Genomic DNA, 19294 nt, shown 5'->3' on the forward strand with positions numbered 1-19294 from the left:
TAATTTCGTGTGAGTGGGTGAAAAACTTAGTCTAAACCCTAAACAATGTACTGCACGGGAGTACTTTTGATTCGAGAGATCAATCTGTACAATCCTGGCCTAAACCAAGAAATGGTCGTTCCAGGCTTGCTTCGGTCACAAAGTGAAGGAGAAGGGTTGGTCTTAGGGAGGGAAGCGAAGAAAGTGTTGAGACCAAAATAGTTGATTCTGGAGATGTGGGTGTTTTGCGACTTCTATCAGAAAGTTAGACTGACTAGCTGAATGAAAAACTTTTAGATGACTTCTGGATGTGGTGTTGTTCTCCTGACCAAAATTTGTGTCTGGTGGAAATAGGTCAGACCTATTTATACAAGTCGCAATAAAATGTACCCTGGTCTCGTAGGAAGTGAAAACGGTTGAGTGGTGGAAGAAAAGAGTAACGGATAACGCCTGGAATTGATGTTTCCATAATGAAGGATACGTTTCACCATTACTTCTTGCCATTACTAACCGCCTCGCTTCATGACACTTTATTGTAACAGGTGTATTACACGCCGCACGATGTAAACCGCCAGACCAATACCCTGATGAGTATCCCCCAGTTTGTGACATGTTTTGATGTATTAAGTATTTTCTTGGAAAACATGTAGCACTTTGCTACGTGTGGAAAGTTGAAATTGAGAGGCTTGCCGCAGGTAAATAGCATGTGATGCTATTAGGCTCGTCTCGGCTGGTCGCCTTAAACTTTCCACAAGCTTGCCGGATTGGTGGCGAACTTGGATGGATGAGATCGCATCTTATGAAATAAGGGTAGCCGTTGATTGTGGATACCTTGTGTTGGCGACTGAAGATGGCGCAGTGGCGTTTTGGTGCACGCCAGTGGCAATGCGGCATGGCTGGCATGGCTCGTGCATGCCAGTGGCACGGTGGTACAAGTGGCGCCTGGCGTAGCCATGGCCATTAGTTTTATGCGGTCGTCTGAAAGTTGCCACAATTCTTTCACCTCTATAGCGAACTTGGATGGCTAAGATTGCATCTCATGAGGGAGGATAGCCGTTGATTATGGATACCTTCCGTCTGCGCCTGGAAATTTTGTCTAAATTAGGGTTTAGCATGTCAAAACCCTAATTAGCATGTATGGCATGCCGATTGGCATGTGCGTCTGGCATGCGCGCTTGGCGAGTTTGGCATGCTGCTTGGAATATTTGGCATGTCGATTGGTATGTGCGTCTGGCATGGGCGCTTGGCGAGTTTGGCATGCTGCTTGGCATGTTTGGCATGCCGATTGGCATGTACGTATGGCATGCGCGCTTGGCGAGTTTGGCATTCTGCTTGGCATGTTTGGGGTGCCGATTGGCATGTGCGTCTGGCATGCGCGCTTGGCGAGTTTGGCATGCTGCTTGGAATGTTTGGTGTGCCGATTGGCATGTGCATCTGGCATGCGCGCTTGGCGAGTTTGGCATGCGGCTTGGCATGTGCGTCTGGCATGCGCGCTTGGCGAGTTTGGCATGCTGCTTTGCATGTTGGCGCGGTTTTTTGGGACACCAAATTAGTATGGAAACCTCTTTTAAGGCTGCGGCGGGTTTGGAGCAACCTAATTGGTGAATGAAAGTCGGGGGCCGGCCAAGCATGGGCGTGGTTCCCCTTTTAGTGCGCGCGGAGGCGTTAGAGAGACCTGATTGGTCGATGGGAAGTGGGTCCGGCAAGCTAGGGCGTGGCCACACTTCCAGTGCGCTGTGGAGGATTTAATTGCATAGTTTGGCTAAGCATAGTTTCAACCAAGGGGTCTAGTGTGTTGCGCTGGGCGCGAAACCCTAATTTTTGCAAGTTAGTCGGGTTTATGAGTTGTTTGTGAGTTATCACAATAGTTGGCTGGATTTTTGTTAGAGCATTGCTCGGTCGAACTCGCATGCGTTGCTATCTCAAGCATGTTTTTCAATGTTAGTGATCAAAATTATAAGTCTTGATTTCTAGTCTATTATAGCTAAGTCTCAGACTAGGATAGAAAGTGTAGTTGAGCTCAAGGAATTCATGTAGATTCATCATACAAGAAGAAGAACTACTCAAGGAACCGGTGGAAATTCTCGACAGAAAGGTATATGAAGACTTGAACTTATCTGTCACTCAAAAGTCTATCTACTCTATTTCCTACTCTTTGAGACAAGAAGTCGTATGCTCTATATATATAGACTTTGATTATACACATTTTTTATTTTAAGCCTAGTATACCTCGCCTATCTATATCTCGAAATATGTGTTGGTAAGCGTTTCGCTTCGATCAAGTTTATCTTTACCTAGTGACGAAAGTCATGATATGTTTCAATCACTTTGAAAATTGCTTTGGCGAGAAATGGTTTGTGAATAACAACTATATAACGTCCTCTAAGAATGTTTATGATTGAAATGAGAGTTTAGATTACATAACCAATGGTGGACATAAGCATTGTTGTGGAAACACATTTATGTATAAGTCATATTCCTTGAACCAAAGTTTGCGAACTTTGTTGATCAAGAGAACCGGAAGAATGGCGTGAGCCAAGTCCGTGAAGCCAGTCCGCGAACTGCCGAAGTTCTCAAACCCGAAAATTTCTGCTAGAGTTGACAAACTACTTGCGTGAAGCTAAGTCCGAGAACTCAGTCCGCGAACCGGCGAAGTTCTCATACCCGAGAATTTCTCCTGGAATTTGTAAACTCAGACCGGTAACTTAAGTCCGCGAACAGAGTCTGCGAACTTGAGAAGGTTATATATCTGAAGATGATTTCTGAACTTAAACTTAAAAAAACTAAGGAATGCAGTTTGCAAACCTTGGCTATAAAAGTTCATGAACCGATTCAAGTGAACAAATCATATTTGCTTCAATTGTGTCTTGTGTAGTACATAAGATTTCCTTGCAATTGAAAAACTCTCTAACTAGTTCATTTGAAGTCATTTGAACTAGTTACGGTGAAGAAGAACATGGTTGATATGAAATGCTCATATGGCTAACCAATTGGTTAACTATTGTTGAACCATCAAGTGTATACGTTTGGGTACGGTTAAAAAACCTAGAAGCATGCATTGTCAAGTGTGTGTAACAAGCTCAGTTTTCGATCTAACGATTGAGAAATATTAGCTTGAATCTAAATCAGGTTTTCATCTAACGATGAATATTGAATGCTTTGTTACTAAGCTAACATTGATTGCAAACCCTAATTTGAAAGAATATATAAAGGAGACATCTAGTATTGTGCAAAACTAATCCCCACACCTTACGTGTGATACTAGTTTGCGTACTAGAGTCAATTCTCCTTTAACATTTGGTTTTCTTCTTCTAAAACTAGGTTAACGACTTAAAGACTTCATTGGGGTTGTGAAGCCAGACCGATACTACTTTTATCGTAGTTGTGTGATCTAATCTTGCATCTTCTATCGTACGAGTACAATCAAATTGATTGGATTGATATTGATATCTCCAATAGGAAAGATATAAAAAGTAATCACAAACATCTTCTTCTCATCGTTTTTGATTCCGCAACATCTTATTTTGCTACCATACGATTAAGATTGTTGTGAGGTGATTGATAACTCTAGGCTTTTCTTCGGGAATATAAGACCGGATTATCAATTGGTTCCTGTTCACCTTGATTATTATCAAAAGACGGAACAAAACCTTTAGGGTTTATCTGTGGGGACAGATTGATCCTTTGATAAACTTGTCTGTGTGAGACAGATTTCTTTATTGTCAAAGCCTGCGATTTTGGATCGTAGCAACTCTTAGTTGTGGGTAAGATCATCTAAGGGAATCAAGTGAGCAGTATCATGCTGGGATCAGAGGGGTAGGAGCATAATTGTACCTTGGATCAGTGGGAGATTGATTGGGGTTCAACTACAGTCCAGTCCGAAGTTAGCTTGGAGTAGGCTAGTGTCTGTAGCGGCTTAATACAATGTGTGTTCAATCCGGACTAGGTCCCGTGGATTTTCTGCATTTGCGGTTTCCTCGTTAACAAAATTTCAGGTGTCTGTGTTATTTCATTTTCCGCATTATATTGTTTATCTTTATAATTGAAATAATACAGGTTGTGCGTTAGATCATCAATTAGAGTAATCCAACCTTTGGTTGTTGATTGTCATTGATTGATCCTTGGATATTGGTCTTCGGTACTATCCAAGTTATTCCTTGTATTTGATTAGAACTCACAGTTCCTGCTTGATAAACTCGTTGATATACTTTAATTGATTGAGTCTTGTTGATTCTCTTAAAAGTATATTCGAGTTTGTCCATACAGATTGCTAAGCGAAATATTGGATGGTGTTGTTAGACCCCCGCTTTTTCAATTTTGTATGCTGCCATAAAAATCCTTATCTACAGAATGCAGTGTGCTTTCCATCTGAGCATTTTGTGCAATGGCCTTAGCTTTGGTACTTGGAGGTTCATGCTACTCTGCTGCGAGCGAACATAAATCCGTCATGCCATACCGATGTTAAGGATTCTACTGGGGAACATAGCACAAGAAAAGTACTCAGCAGGCTCCGACATTTGTGAGTAATGCATCTAGGAGCTTATACACTCACTAGGCTTTATACTAGTGAACAATTCTTCTAGGAGCTTGAGTCTTGTATTGGCGAGGTGCCGAAATTTACAGGTCATCTGGGATGGTTGCTACATGTCCAGTCTGGATAAATTTCATGTAAATATATTGAACCGGTTCAATAGGTGTGCCAGTGGAGAGATTGACACTCATGGCTCCGTTTTCTTACAAAGTGATGTCACATAAGATGTAAGGTTTTACAATTTTAACCCTAAGCTAAAAACCACCATCAATTTTAAGTCCCCTGTTTAGCTCGGAACAGTGGCATTGTTGCGGGGTAAGCATAAGATGGTGATGGACAAGGATAAAATCGAAACGACAATTCATGAAGAGATTTTCAAGAATATTTGTCTAACCTTTCTCGAGAGGCCTGGGGAATCTGTGACCCTTTCATTGGTGGCTTTACATAAATTCGGCTAGGCCATGGGTGTTGACATCAACGTTGCAGCTTTGGATTGCTGATCGGCAGAAGTGGCACTGCATCCTGGTCCGCGGAACGTGCACTGGCTGGCTCAGAAGGATAGATGGCACTGGTTATGGAGCGTATTGTTGGCTAGGACACGGACTGCTGGCGTTGGACATAGAGCAGACTGATGGATGGGACGCGGACTGCTGGCGGGATTGGATTGGAACGCAGACTATTGGCGCCGGTTTTGGGTTGGTGGAGATGGTGCTGCTTTGAACGGCTAAGATGGCGATGTTGGCTTGGTGAAGATGGTGCTGCTTTGAACGGCTAAGATGGCGTCGTTGGCTTGGTCACGGAAGTGCGGAGATGGTGCGGCTTCAAACGACTAAGATGGCGCCATTGGCTTGGTTAAGATGGTGATTTTTTGAACGGCTAAGATGGCATCGTTGGCTTGGTCACGGAAGTGCGGAGATGGTGTGACTTTGAACGGATAAGATGGCGCTGCTGGCTTGGCTAAGATGGCGCTGTTTTGAACGGCTAAGATGGCGTTGTTAGCTTGGTTTGGCCGTGTGCTATCTTCGCTTGGCCGTGGCGCTGTCTTGGCACGCTTAGGACACGAAACTGTTGGCTCGGCTTGGGACGCGGAGTTGTTGGTTTGGCTTGGCCGTGCACGGGTCCGGTTGCCTCTTTCCATGCACGGCCCAAAAATAAGAAAACGTCCCCTATTCGAACTCCAAAAGGTGACATGCCTATAAAAGGTGTCACCCCTCCTCTTTACATCGTATTATTGGTTTTATTTCCATATCTTGGTGTTATTGGCAGAGCGGTAGGAATGAAGCAGGCGAGCATATTCCAGCTTTTCTTCTTTAGCTCATTCTTTTGTGTTGGTGTAAACCCTAGCAGGCATATCTTCCGTAAGTTTGTAGAAATGCTTCAGTATGAATGATGCCCCTTTATCAGTAGTACCGCAGTAATGTTAGTCACCTCATTAGTAACGAAGAAAATGAATATTACGCAAAGTAGGCATGCACGGGCGGATGACTGCTATTAATTTTTTTCCCATGAAAACCTAGCTTTAGGGTTTCCCTTTTCTTTTGCGGTCGTGATCATAACTTCCGTGGTGGGATGCACTCTTCTCTTTTACCGAGAGCACATCTCCTGTTGCTAGACACGGCTCTGGATAAGGGCGTGTTTTCCGCGGAAAAATACGGCTTGTTGAAGCGAGCATTAGTCCCCATTCCTTCGGTTATGCGTGTTCCTTTTGGCCATGTGTGCTATGACTTGTGACCAAAATAAATTGGCATGTAACCAAAATAGATTCTCCGCCGGTGATAAAGTAGGATTCATGCACTCTCCTCTTTTTTTAGTAACTTTTCTTCGTTTTGCTCCGTTGTAGTTATTTTGAAGGCAAAAGCAGCATAAGAAAATTTTGTTAGGATGTCATCTAAAGATAGTCCCGCCGCCATGTCGAAAAACGTTAGCAAATCCAAGCCCAACATGAGCGACGAATTTTTTACAAGGTCCGCCACAGTTAAGAGAAACCATCCCAAATATGTGGCTATCCTTCTGGGTGGTTCAAAAAATGAAGGAGACACCCCATCTGTTCGGCCAGGGTGCATGATACGATTTTGTCTTCAGAAAATGAGTATCCTGCTTCTCCTATATACTTCAGGGCTTTTCAGAGTCCATTGCGTTCTTTTTATGAATGAATGCAGTTCATGATAAGTCAAGACTGCGTAAGAGACAGTTTGACCAGGGCGCAAATCATCAATGCGGTCACGGCTTCTGCAACACTTCAAATCAGGAAGGACATCGTGGGTTTGGTCGCTTTAATCTCCAGATGGTGTCCGGACACTCATACGACCATATGTAGGTGGGACGAAATGACTATTTCTTTAGAGAGTGTAGCCGTCCTGCTGAATCTTCGAATAACAGGGAATCTTGACATCACCTTGTCTGATGAAGAAGAAGAAATGCGCGTCACTCTTGTTGTTAAGTAGGAAGGGTTTGTTCGTAAAGATTACGAAACGAAGTGCTTCTACAGTTGGTGGGTGTCTGAATGGTTCTCGAAAGACTCAGAGCCGGATCAAATGAACAGTACACTCCACGTTGCGGCATTTCTGGCTCTGTGGTTATCTAGAGATATTCTTGATGACGGTTCCGGCAAGAAAGAGATAATACATGAGCTCATAAACTGGCTATCAAATTGGAAAAAAGTGTCGTCCTCCCTATCGGTAGTTTGTATCTTGGATATTTATATACCCATCTGGATCACTTGGCCGCGGATATGTATGCTTCTAACGGTTACATGAAAGTAGACTCGTATGTCCACATCACCTTTCTTCAAACGTGGTTATGGGAGCATTTCAAAAATTATGCTCCCAAGCCACTGGCTTCACTTCCTGAATCCTATGGTGGTTCCAGGATACTCCGCTGGTTGAACAAGCGTCCGAAATTTGGATAAAATCTCGTCGACTTAATTGGCAATGCATATGCAGTTAGCTTCCGTCCTTGGGCTCCGGTCCATGCGTCCATAGTTCAGTCGAACACTTTTGCTGATGCTCCAAATATGACTTTTCTTTCTGCTGGAGAGAATATGAGCGTTGGAGAAATCATATTCATGCGGAGCTGTATACCTGGACACGTGCCATCTTTATTTAGGGGATCTTATGAGGCGATTCCTTATAATATTGACAGGGCTTCTCGGCATATGGGTTTTGACCAAGGAGTCTCGTTTATTCGTCAGTCGGCGGCTCCGAAAGAATTGTTGTCAGCTTCTCTTGATGCCAGTGTTCTTGCGCCGAGTAGAAGCCTACCTTTCCTGCTCTCAGAACGGAGCCCATAAACGATCTCCAAATACAATATGTTCTGGCAGGATGAGTTTCTCGCCATCCATGGATTTATGAATGACGTGGTGAAAGATCCTCTTGGCAAGCCTTCTCCTGCGGTTTTAGCGAAACATCCATCGTTGAGGGAGATTCCTACGTCTAAGCGGAAATCTCCCAGCCCGGATGTGGACAGTCCCCAGGAAAAGGAGCAAAGGTCTAAAAACCGTGCGGGTAGTTTTCAGTCGGATTCGTCAGTTCTCGTGACTTTCATTTCTTCCAACATACGGGTATGCATGGCTCCTTTTGATTTGACAGGTTCACACAAATCTTCTGTTTCGTCGCTGAATATATTTTCTTCTTTTCTTTCACAACTCAGGGTCTTGACAACATGAACCCCTTTGCCAGACTCGCGCACAGTCAGAAGTCGGCCTCTAAGTTTCCTGAAGATGAAGAAGGATCCAGAGAAGAGGAGCGTTCGGTATCCAGCGGTGATGATGGAAGTACTTCTGAAAGTAGCGCTGAGTCTTCCTCCAGCGAGTCCGCGAATGAGACGGTAACTTTCCGCATTATTCTCCTCTCTCTTTCTTATTTTTTTTAAACGAAACTAACCGTAATATCGCAGGGAGGAAGCGTTTCTGAATATGGCTCTGAGGTGGAGACTCGTCACGGTGAGGATGTAGCTTTGACCCCAACCGTGGAAGCCGCGCCTGCTGGTGATTTGGAAATGGAGGTTGAAGATGTCGCTGCAACCCAGATGGTGCAAAGTACTTCGGCGACCGTTGGCGCAATTATAGTCAGGAATCCTCTGCCGGTCACATATTCAGTTGCGGGCGCCATTTTTGCTCCTCCATATTTGGTTCCTTTTCCAGATCATGTGCTGATTGGAGGCTTCAGTGTGCCAGGAAATATGCGAAATTATACACTAAGATATGGGAAAGGTACAGACATATCGCCACAACCAAGAATATCACTAGCCTGTTCGCACTAGTCAAGCGCGTGGAAGAAGCCTTATCTTTGATTGACGACATGTGCAATGTGACTGGCCACACCGTTTCCGAGGATGTAATCTCGAGCTGGAAGTTTCACCAGGACATGTACGTAAACTTTAGTTCAACGCTCCCTGGTTTGTTGAGGGTTTTTCCGAGATCCAAAAGTTACAGGATGATGCGACTGAAGGCCCCTCCACAGATGTGATCAATCAACAAGAAGCAGAAATCGAAAGGTTGTCCAGAAAGTTGAAGCTGAAACGGGCGGCCCTCCAAAGCGCGAAGGAGGCTCTCTCCAAGAAGAGCAAGCAGTTGCTAAATGATTTTCCTTGAATATCTCTTGTCTTCTGAACTTCCTGTGCTTAGGTTTTTATTTTTGAAAGGCAAACGAAACGCCTAGTTTATGGTTTGATATTTTTGGATTGATAGATAATTGTTATCTATGAGAGTTTTGGATTATTCTTTGGAATGAATTTTAGAATAATGCCGTTTTGGTCATGACTGTTAGTAGCATGAATATTCCAGGAGAGTCATGGAACCGTGAATGTTGTATGACGCTAGAAAGTATAGGATAAAATTTTGGGGGTAACATGGCTATCGGTTTCTATTATCAACGTGAAAACTTGAAGTAGTAGATTATGTACTTTTTCTAACAAGACTTACTCGCTTTTAGGGCCTCCCGACAAAATGGATCCTCCGGGCGTAAGTCTGAGTTTTATGGGTGACGCCGTTGTGACTGTGAGAAGTCCCCAGTCATTCCTCATTGTGTAATAACTGAAAACTGAGCCTTTGAACCCTGCGTCGTTTGATTCTACCATCTTGATATCCGGGTTGAAGAATGAAACTTGGAATTCGAAGTTGATATTGTAACCGAGAGATTAATCTCCCACTGCGGTCGCTAATTGTTTGTGGGTGAAAACCGTTTATGCTGATTTTGGTAATTTCGTGTGAGTGGGTGAGAAACTTAGTCTAAAAATTAAACAATGTATTGCACGAGAGTACTTTTGATTCGAGAGATCAATCTGTACAATCCTGGCCTAAGACAAGAAATGGCTGTTCCAAGCTTGCTTCAGTCACAAAGTGAAGGAGAAGGGTTAGTCTTAGGGATGGAAGCGAAGAAAGTGTTGAGACCAGAATAGTTTATTTTGGAGATGTGGGTGTTTTGCGACTTGTATCAAAAAATTGGACTGACTAGCTGAATGAAAAGTTGTCATATGAATTCTGGATGTGGTATTGTTCTCCTGACCAAAACTTGTGTCTGGTGGAAATAGGTGAGACCTATTTATACAAGTCGCAATAAAACGTACCTTGGTCTCGTAGGAAGTGAAAACCGTTGAGTGGTTGAAGAAAAGAGTAACGGGTAACGCCTGGAATTGATGTTTCCATAATGAAGGAAACGTTTCACCATTACTTCTTTCCATTACTAACCGCCTCGCTTCATGACACTTTCTTGTAACGGGCATATTGCATGCTGCACGCTGTAAACCGCCAGACCAATACCCTGATGAGTATCCCCCAGTTTGTGACATGTTTTGATGTCTCAGGTGTTTTCGTGGAAAACATGTAGCACTTTGCTACGTGTGGCAAGTTGAAATTGAGAGGCTTGCCGCAGGTAAATAGCATGTGATGCTATTAGGCTCGTCTCGGCTGGTCGCCTAAAACTTGCCATAAGCTTGTCGACTTGGTGACGAACTTCGATGGCTGAGATCGCATCTTATGAAATAAGGGTAGCCGTTGATTGTGGCTACCTTGTGTTGGCGCCTGAAGATGCCGCAGTGGCGTTTTGGTGCACGCCAGTGGCAATGCGGCATGGCTGGCATGACTCGTGCATGCCAGTGGCTTGGTAATGCAAGTGGCACCTGACGTAGCCATGGACATTAGTTTTAGGCGGTCGCCTGAAAGTTTCCACAAGTCTGTCAGCTCAGTAGCAAACTTGGATGGCTGAGATTGCATCTCATGAGGGAGGATAGCCGTTAATTATGGCTACCTTCCGTCGGCGCCTGGCAATTTTGTCTAAATTAGGGTTTATCATGCTGAAACCCTAATTAGCATGTATGGCATGCCGATTGGCATGTATGTCTGGCATGCGCTCTTGGCGAGTTTGGCATGCTGCTTGGCATGTTTGGCATGCCGATTGGCATGTGCGTCTGGCATGCGCTCTTGGCGAGTTTGGCATGCTGCTTGGCATGTGCATCTAGCATGCGCGCTTGGCGAGTTTGGCATGCTGCTTGGCATGTTTGGCGTGTCGATTGGCATGTGCGTCTGGCATGCGCGCTTGGCGAGTTTGGCATGCTGCTTGGCATGTTTGGCGTGCTGATTGGCATGTGTGTCTGGCATGCGCGCTTGGCGAGTTTGGCATTCTCCTTGGCATGTTTGGCATGCCGATTGGTATGTGCGTCTGGCATGCGCGCTTGGAGAGTTTGGCATGCTACTTGGAATGTGCGTCTGGCATGCGTGCTTAGCGAGTTTGGCATGCTGCTTGGCATGTTTGGCATGCCGATTGGCATGTTGGCGCAGGTTTTTGGGAAACCAACTTAGTATGGCAACCTATTTTAAGGTTGTGGCAGGTTTGAAACAACCTAATTGGTCAATGAAAGTAGGGAGTGGCCAAGCATGGGTGTGGCTCCCCTTTTAGTGCGCGTGGCGGCTTTAGAGAGACCTGATTGGTCGATGGGAAGTGGGTCCGGAAAGCTAGGGCGTGGCCACACTTTTAGTGCGCTGTGGCGGATTTAATTGCTAGTTTGGATAAACATAGTTTCAACCAAGGGGTCTAGTGTGCTGCGCGGGGCGCGAAACCCTAATTTTTGCAAGTTAGTCGGGTTTATGAGTTGTTGTTGAGTTACCACAATATTTGGCTGGATTTTGTATGCTTCCATAAAAATCCTTATCTACATAATGCAGTGTGCTTTCCGTCTGAGCATTTTGTGCAATGGCTTTAGCTTTGGTACTTGGAGGTTCATGCTACTCTGCCGCGAGCGAACATAAATCCGTCATGCCATACAGATGTTAAGGGTTCTACTGGGGAACATATCACAAGAAAAGTACTCAGCATGCTCCGGCATTTGTGATTAATGCATCTAGGAGCTTATACACTCATTAAGATCTATACTAGTGAACAATTCATCTAGGAGCTTGAGTCTTGTATTGGCGAGGTGCCGAAATTTACAGGTCATCTGGGATGGTTGCTACATGTCCAGTCTGGATAGATTTCATGTAAATATATTGTACCGGTTCAATAGGTGTGTCAGTGGAGAGGTTGAGACTCATGGATCCGTTTCCTTACAGAGTGACGTCATATCAGATGTAAGGTTTTACAATTTTAACCCTAAGCTAAAAACCACCATCAACATTAGGGTTTAGGGTTTTGCTTCCCTTCACGTATCATCAAAGGAAATAGGTTTGACAAGGCTCGGATTTGAGCTGGTAGGATGGCTAACAGAAGCTACAATCATCTTGAATCCAACAAAGTTGATCAAGCAAATCAAAATACGTGATCAAGCAATACTGATTTATAGTCGACAAGAACATCTGCTTGTGGTTATGATCAAATACAGGTCTTTGGACACCCTTTTCCAAGCATATTGATCCCACTTTCATAAACCAGGTGCAAGCACACTCCTTGTGCACATCTATCATTAACGAAGAATACTTAGCAAACGCAAGATTGTGGTGTATCGGTTTTTCCTTAACTTGCGCTTATTTCTTCAGCTTTTCCATAAGCTTTATGCTAGATAAGAATTCTCCATCCAATTCTTCTTTCATGGCATCACATTGCCACAAAAATGCTGGTTCGCAACCAGACTTTGCATCACCACCAAGGTAGAGATAACTTTATTCTTCCATCCAACTGGCTACCATGAGACACCTTCAATTCTTTCGCATAGACAGGTTTTTAATTCTCATTTCCACTGCAAATGCCAATAACATCTTTGAGTTCACGAATGTTCCTATTACAACACGTAATGTACTCGCTATTGATAACACTACGAATATATGCATTCTAATGCATAATATTCGCATACTTGTTAGAAACATGGACTTAAACACATGACTTGCACTATAAAAGTCAGCATACTCCTAAGTTATGTCATGCCATCACTTGAAAACCCGGTTTTCAATGATTCTTGCGCGTTTGTCTAACATTTTGGGCTGGAATTCAGGCACCTTTGCCATGAACTTTTCATGGCCTGTTGCTATTGCAAACTTTAAAGTTCTTGATCTTTCCATACAAGACCAACTTCTTCTAGTCTCAATAGTAAAGAAACCCAAATACTTCACTACTGAATTCGACAAACAAATGACACCAACTTGAGTAAAAGAGAGAAAAATAAAGAACTGTGTCCCCAAACACGGCTCTGGTACCTGCTGTCACATGCCCATTTAATCGCCTAAAATTTTCATGGGACATGACCGGTAATACAATGTGGTTCAGTGAATCAACTTCACCCACAAGTACTCAGCCTTGCATACTTGCATCAAAGTATGCATTTGTCTTCACGCATAAGGCTTTTCGCAACGGAAGTCTTTTCTTCTTTCTCTCTAACTCTTCATACCCCCATAAGCATAAGAGGTTTGCCATACATCAAATCCAATTGATAATCTCACACAAATCAGCAACACAAGAACACAAAGATATAACATAATAAACCCATTTCATTGCATTAAGGAAGATTACATAAACAAGTCCATCACATGGACCAAAATAGTCCATTCACCCTCTTGGTGAATGCCTAACTCTCTCTACGTTAGTGGTTCTTCTATCAAAATGAACAACACCAACCTTATTAATCTCTAGGCTATTTATAATGCTAAAGATCGGGCCAAAACTTTTGTGCAACCGCTTGCACAAGCCTTGGACAGCCAAGTGTCCAGGTAGTTTCCATAACCGCCAACTTCAACGTCCACCTTTTGTGTTGTCAAGACAATTAGTGCCACACCTGTTCTTGGTGGTTATGAACACTCCCACATGGTTATAAACTCCTTTTATAACCGTTCTCCCTTGTCTCACACATTTGGCATGCTTGTAAATCCAAAACCAACTCCTAACCGTCACTTGAGCTATATTGCACAACTGTTTCGCATTACTGACTTGGCATTCATCCAATGCATGGCCAACATGGCATGCAGTCTTCTTGCCTAGCCAATGTACATCAATCTTTGCTCTTCAATCATATTGACCAACTCCTTAGCTCAATCTGGTTATTTATGTGCCATATGCTCCACTTATCCAACTTGATCGACAATAGCTATGCTACTCTTGCATTACTAGCTTGTTTGCATTATTCAAGCTTTGACCAACCTTGACCTAATGCATAGGCCAACTCTCGGGATATTCTACACTCTTGCATAATCCTTGAGTTCGGGCCAACTCAATTCCATGGATATGCCTCAATGCCAACATCGCATGTTGCATTCGTCAACTTGGCCTTGCCTTGTCTTTCCCTCAATGAAGCTTCATTGTGTCGTCCAATAAGATCCATTACTTGCCACTGACTTTACAGTGAAGCGCAATCCTTGCGCTTTACTGGACATTCAGGATAGCGCTACCTTAGTGGTCGGTTGTCAGCCGACGCAAAAATAATTTCAGTTCTTTCACTTCATAATTATGAATAATAATATAGTAATAAGAACAGATTCGTTCCACAAGGAGATATGGGTTGTTATTTGTAATTGAAAACTTAAGTAACCTGGGGGATTTTTGATTTTGGTCGAAAATAATTAAACTAATAATAATAGTAAAGAATGAATAAAGAGAATCAATAAGTTGAGAATACTGGTTAAAGGTTCATCATCAATCATAATACATGCACTTCGACTAAAAACTGGTGTTGTCACTCAATCATTCATTATCAAGAGTCCTAAAGTACCCCATCGAGAGCATACTCCGGTAAATTCCTTATATCATCACATACCATAACGATGAATATGTGAATACTTCTCATCTAACAACCTAATGCAACGTGCTATTAGGTTTAATCCTCCAAGAGCCTTAAGTTCTATGAATTAGACTAATCCATGCAATAGAAATACTACGAGTAAACTATTTAACATAGGTCAAGCTTCTACTTGCAATCACACAAAGGTTTTGAATACAATTGGTAATCACAATATGCTACTTATGATAAGGTTTATCAACTATTACGTATCTCAAAACCCTAGTCTAGCAATAGATATGCATTCATGGTCATTTAGTAGCGCTCCTAAACAAACAATCATACAATCATACATGGCGATAATAAATCGTAGAACAAGACAATAATGATTTGAATGAGATAACAAAACCAATACATTAATTTAGTGACATGTTTATAATATTCGACTAAATCCTTAACCAATATGAGGAGTTTATCTACTCATGGATTTCTCAAAACCCATGAAAAATATAAAAGAGAATAGGTAAAGCAAACCCTAAATCGTGATCATCAATCGCAACTCCAAGCCTTAACTCTTCTTCTTCTCTTCCCCAAAAGTATAAGAAAAAATTATAAGATAAAAGATATCCCTTATATCGTGCCCAAGTGATGATGTATCTGTGCATTAATCCTGTGCAAGGTAGGTTTCCAAAACTCGCCACAATTCCAAAGATAGTCACTGCCAAAGTCTGGCCGTGAGTAAAAGTTAACACAACTTAAATGGGCCCTTGCAAGAATGGATAGTCCAGCCCATTGAGCTAGTTTTCCTGTCAGTCCCCTGGTACTGACAAGGTATGTTTCTTATGCTTCTCAAATTTCTCCCGGATAGATCAGTGTCCGTGAAATATTTTTTTCCCTGGATTTTGGTTCTCCTCCCGTCAGAATCACGACATCACTTCGTGAAAATTATTTTCACTCGAGTTATCTTATTCTCAACAGACACTCACGTATGCCGGACCCTTCGTGAAAACTCTAAACATCTGAGTTTTCTAAACTCATTCCATATCTTCATTATTCCATTGCTGCCATGAAAGTCTCGATCAACAGTCAACTGCATCATCTTCTCTGATTATTCCATAAAGCTCGACTCTCCATCTCATCTTCTTAACTGTGAGCAACACCTTTTCTGCTTCAGTGTCAAGCTCCATCTTTTCCTGAGTTTCCTAAACTCGTGCTCTTCTCAGACTCAACCCAACAGACCGCAACTCTATCGATTACCAGCAACATCGATCAACGTTAGCAGCTCCATTATTGGCAGCAGACTCCTTCCCGTTCATCTCAGAAAACAATCATCAGCTCGAGCTTCGTCTGCCTGCAACCACAGTCCACTAACCAACTCCATTCCCAGCTCAAACACGAGCTTCAACCATTAGCCATCATGAGTAACTGAGGCATCTCTCAGTCTCAGTCACCACCATTGATCACAGCAACTCTGTACCATAGTTTACTGACCTCTCTCGAGCAGCAACATCTTCTCTTCATTAACAATCTCCGTAAGTTTTACTGAGTTCCAATACGGTTGGGTTTGTTGGTTAAACTTCAACATAGAAGTCACTAACAAGCTGGTTAGGACAAGATTAGGAAATTGATGTAATCCTAAGGGAATTAGAAGTTATCTAGTTCTAAGAAAAGGAAAGAATGTAATAAGGTAATAGGACTAGGAAAAGGAATTCATAGTTCTATATATATATGATCACCAAAGTTGTGGTTGATCATATGAGCAAGATTATAGCTTGTGTTTAGTTTTGAGAGATTTTCTAAACATCAATAAAGAGAGTTGTCTTTATATAAGCTAAGTTTCATCTTGCAGTTGCCATTAATTGGTATCAGAGCTTGTTTCTGAGCCATGGAAAACGAAACCACCATTGTGGGTGCAAAAAAGTTCACGCCACCATCAGTACAAGTTCCAATCCTCAACGCCACAAACTACACAGTATGGGCCATGAGAATGAAGGTACTGATGAAAATCTACAAAGTTTGGGAAACAATTGATCCTGGTACATTGGACCCAGACAAAAACAATGTTGCCATTGGATTACTCTTTCAAGCAATATCAGAATGTCTTGTTCTACAAGTTGGTGAACAGGAAATTTCAAAGAAAATTTGGGATGCAATAAAGGCATGTCATCTCGGAGCTGATTGAGTTAAAGATGCCCGTTTGCAAACCTTAATGTCTGAATTTGAAAGAATGAATATGAAAGACACTGGTACTATTGATAGCTTTGCAGGAAAGCTATCAGAGATAGCCTCAAAAGCTTCGTCACTTGGAAAATCCATCAATGAAGATAAACTGGTAAAGAAGTTTCTCAATAGTTTACCAAGATCCAAGTATATTCATATCATAGCTTCTCTCGAACAAGTCTTAGATTTAAAGAAGACTAGCTATGAAGATATAATTGGAAGATTGAAAGCATATGAAGAGAGAATCCTTGATGAAGAAAACAATGGAGAAACTCAAGGAAAACTCTTGTTCACAAACTCTTACCAACAAAACTCTACGACAAGAGGAAGAGGTCGTGGAAGAGGTGGTAGAGTAAACAGAGGCCGAGGAAGGGGAGGAAGGTTTAACTCACAAGATAGAACAACAAGTCAGAATGATCAAAACCAATGGAAACAAAAGAAGGATAGATCAAACATTATTTGTTACAGATGTGATAAACCAGGACACTTCTCCTCTGTATGCCCTGAAAGAATACAAAAGATGGAAGAAACAAACAAGAATGAAACAAGGGAAGCAGATACAGCTCTCTTCATGCACGAAGTTGTATTCTTAAACGAAGGGAAACTAATACCAAAGAACTACGAATCAAAGGATGGAGAAGAAGGAATCTGGTATTTAGATAATGGATCCAACAATCACATGACTGGTAAGAGACACTACTTTTCTGAACTCAATGAGAAAATCAAAGGACAAGTGAAGTTTGGGGATGGATCTTCTGTAGAAATTGAAGGGAAAGGATCAATTCTATTTTAGAGAAAGACCGGAGAACAGAAGCTTGTTACAAACATCTACTTCATCCCAAACTTACAAAGCAACATTTTAAGTTTAGGACAAGCTACAGAAGTCAGATGTGATGTTAGAATGCGACAAGATTATCTAACGGTTCATGACCCAAGTGGAAGACTTTTAGTTAGAGTATCACGCTCACAGAATAGACTCTACAAGATAAGTCTCATGATTGGAAGGCCATTGTGTCTGAATATGAGACTGGAAGATCAGACATGGAAGTGGCATGCAAGATTAGGACACATAAGATTTAGAAATTTAAAGGCAATGTCTCAGAACAAGATGGTTCGAGGACTACCACAAATAAATGATGAATCAAGGATCTGTGAATCATGTTTAGTTGGGAAACAAACGCGTCAAGGTTTTCCAAAAGCAACAACATTCAGAGCCTCAAAGCCATTAGAGCTTCTTCATGCTGATTTATGTGGTCCTATTACACCACACAACAAAACGGAGTGGTGGAGAGAGAAACCGACTCTAATGGAGATGACGAAGTTCTTAAAGCTATGCAGGTACCTAATTATCTATGGGGAGAAGCTGTACGACACTCCACATACCTAATAAACAGGATACCTACGAAAGCTCTGAAAGACATGACTCCATATGAAAGTTTGCGAAAGAGAAAACCAAACATAGATCATTTAAGAGTGTTTGGTTGCAAAGCATACGCAAAAGTTGATTCTGCAACTCTTAAGAAACTGGATGATCGATCTCAGACTCTTGTGCATCTAGGAATTGAGCCTGGATCCAAAGCTTACAGATTATTCAATCCAACAACGAAAAGAGTAATAGTGAGTCGAGATGTGGTATTCGATGAAAAAACAAACTGGAACTGGAAAGAAACTAATGATGGACCAAGTAGGGATCCAGGAATGTTTCACATGAGATGGGGTCAAGTAATTGATGAAGGCGAAGGACCCATAATCATCAATACCAATGGAAACAATGATGTTAATCAAGAAGAAGAAGAGAATAATGAAAACACTGAGAATAACGAAGAAGTAGAAGAAGAAGAAGAAGAAGAAAGATCGATGAAATAACTCAACCCATTCCACTGCGAAAATCAACAAGACAGATACAAAAGCCACAGTATCTGGAGGATTATGTTCTTCAAGCTGCAGAAGAATGTGAGATTATGCTACTTTCTGTTAATGATGAACCAAGGAATTTTCAGGAAGCAAAGGTCTCGACTAAATGGACACAAGCATGTAGAGAAGAAATTATTTCAATCAACAGAAACAAGACTTGGTTTCTAGTTGATAAGCCAGGTGGGGTAAAAGTGATTGGTCTTAAGTGGATCTTCAAAATAAAAAATGCTGATGGACTATTAACAAATATAAGGCAAGACTTGTAGCTAAGGGATACGTTCAAGAATCAGGCATAGACTTTGATGAAGTTTTCGCACCAGTTGCTAGACTAGAGACAATTCGTCTCTTAATAGCAGAAGCATCAAACTCATGGGAAATTCACCACTTAGACGTTAAGACAACATTCTTACATGGTGAATTGCGAGAAGATGTGTATGTTGAACAACCAGAAGGTTTTGAAGTAAAAGGACAAGAGCATAAGGTTTATAAGTTATCAAAAGCTCTATATGGTCTAAGACA

This window comes from Papaver somniferum, chromosome 10 (genome assembly GCF_003573695.1).
Source record: "Papaver somniferum cultivar HN1 chromosome 10, ASM357369v1, whole genome shotgun sequence".
NCBI classification, from domain to species: domain Eukaryota; kingdom Viridiplantae; phylum Streptophyta; class Magnoliopsida; order Ranunculales; family Papaveraceae; genus Papaver; species Papaver somniferum.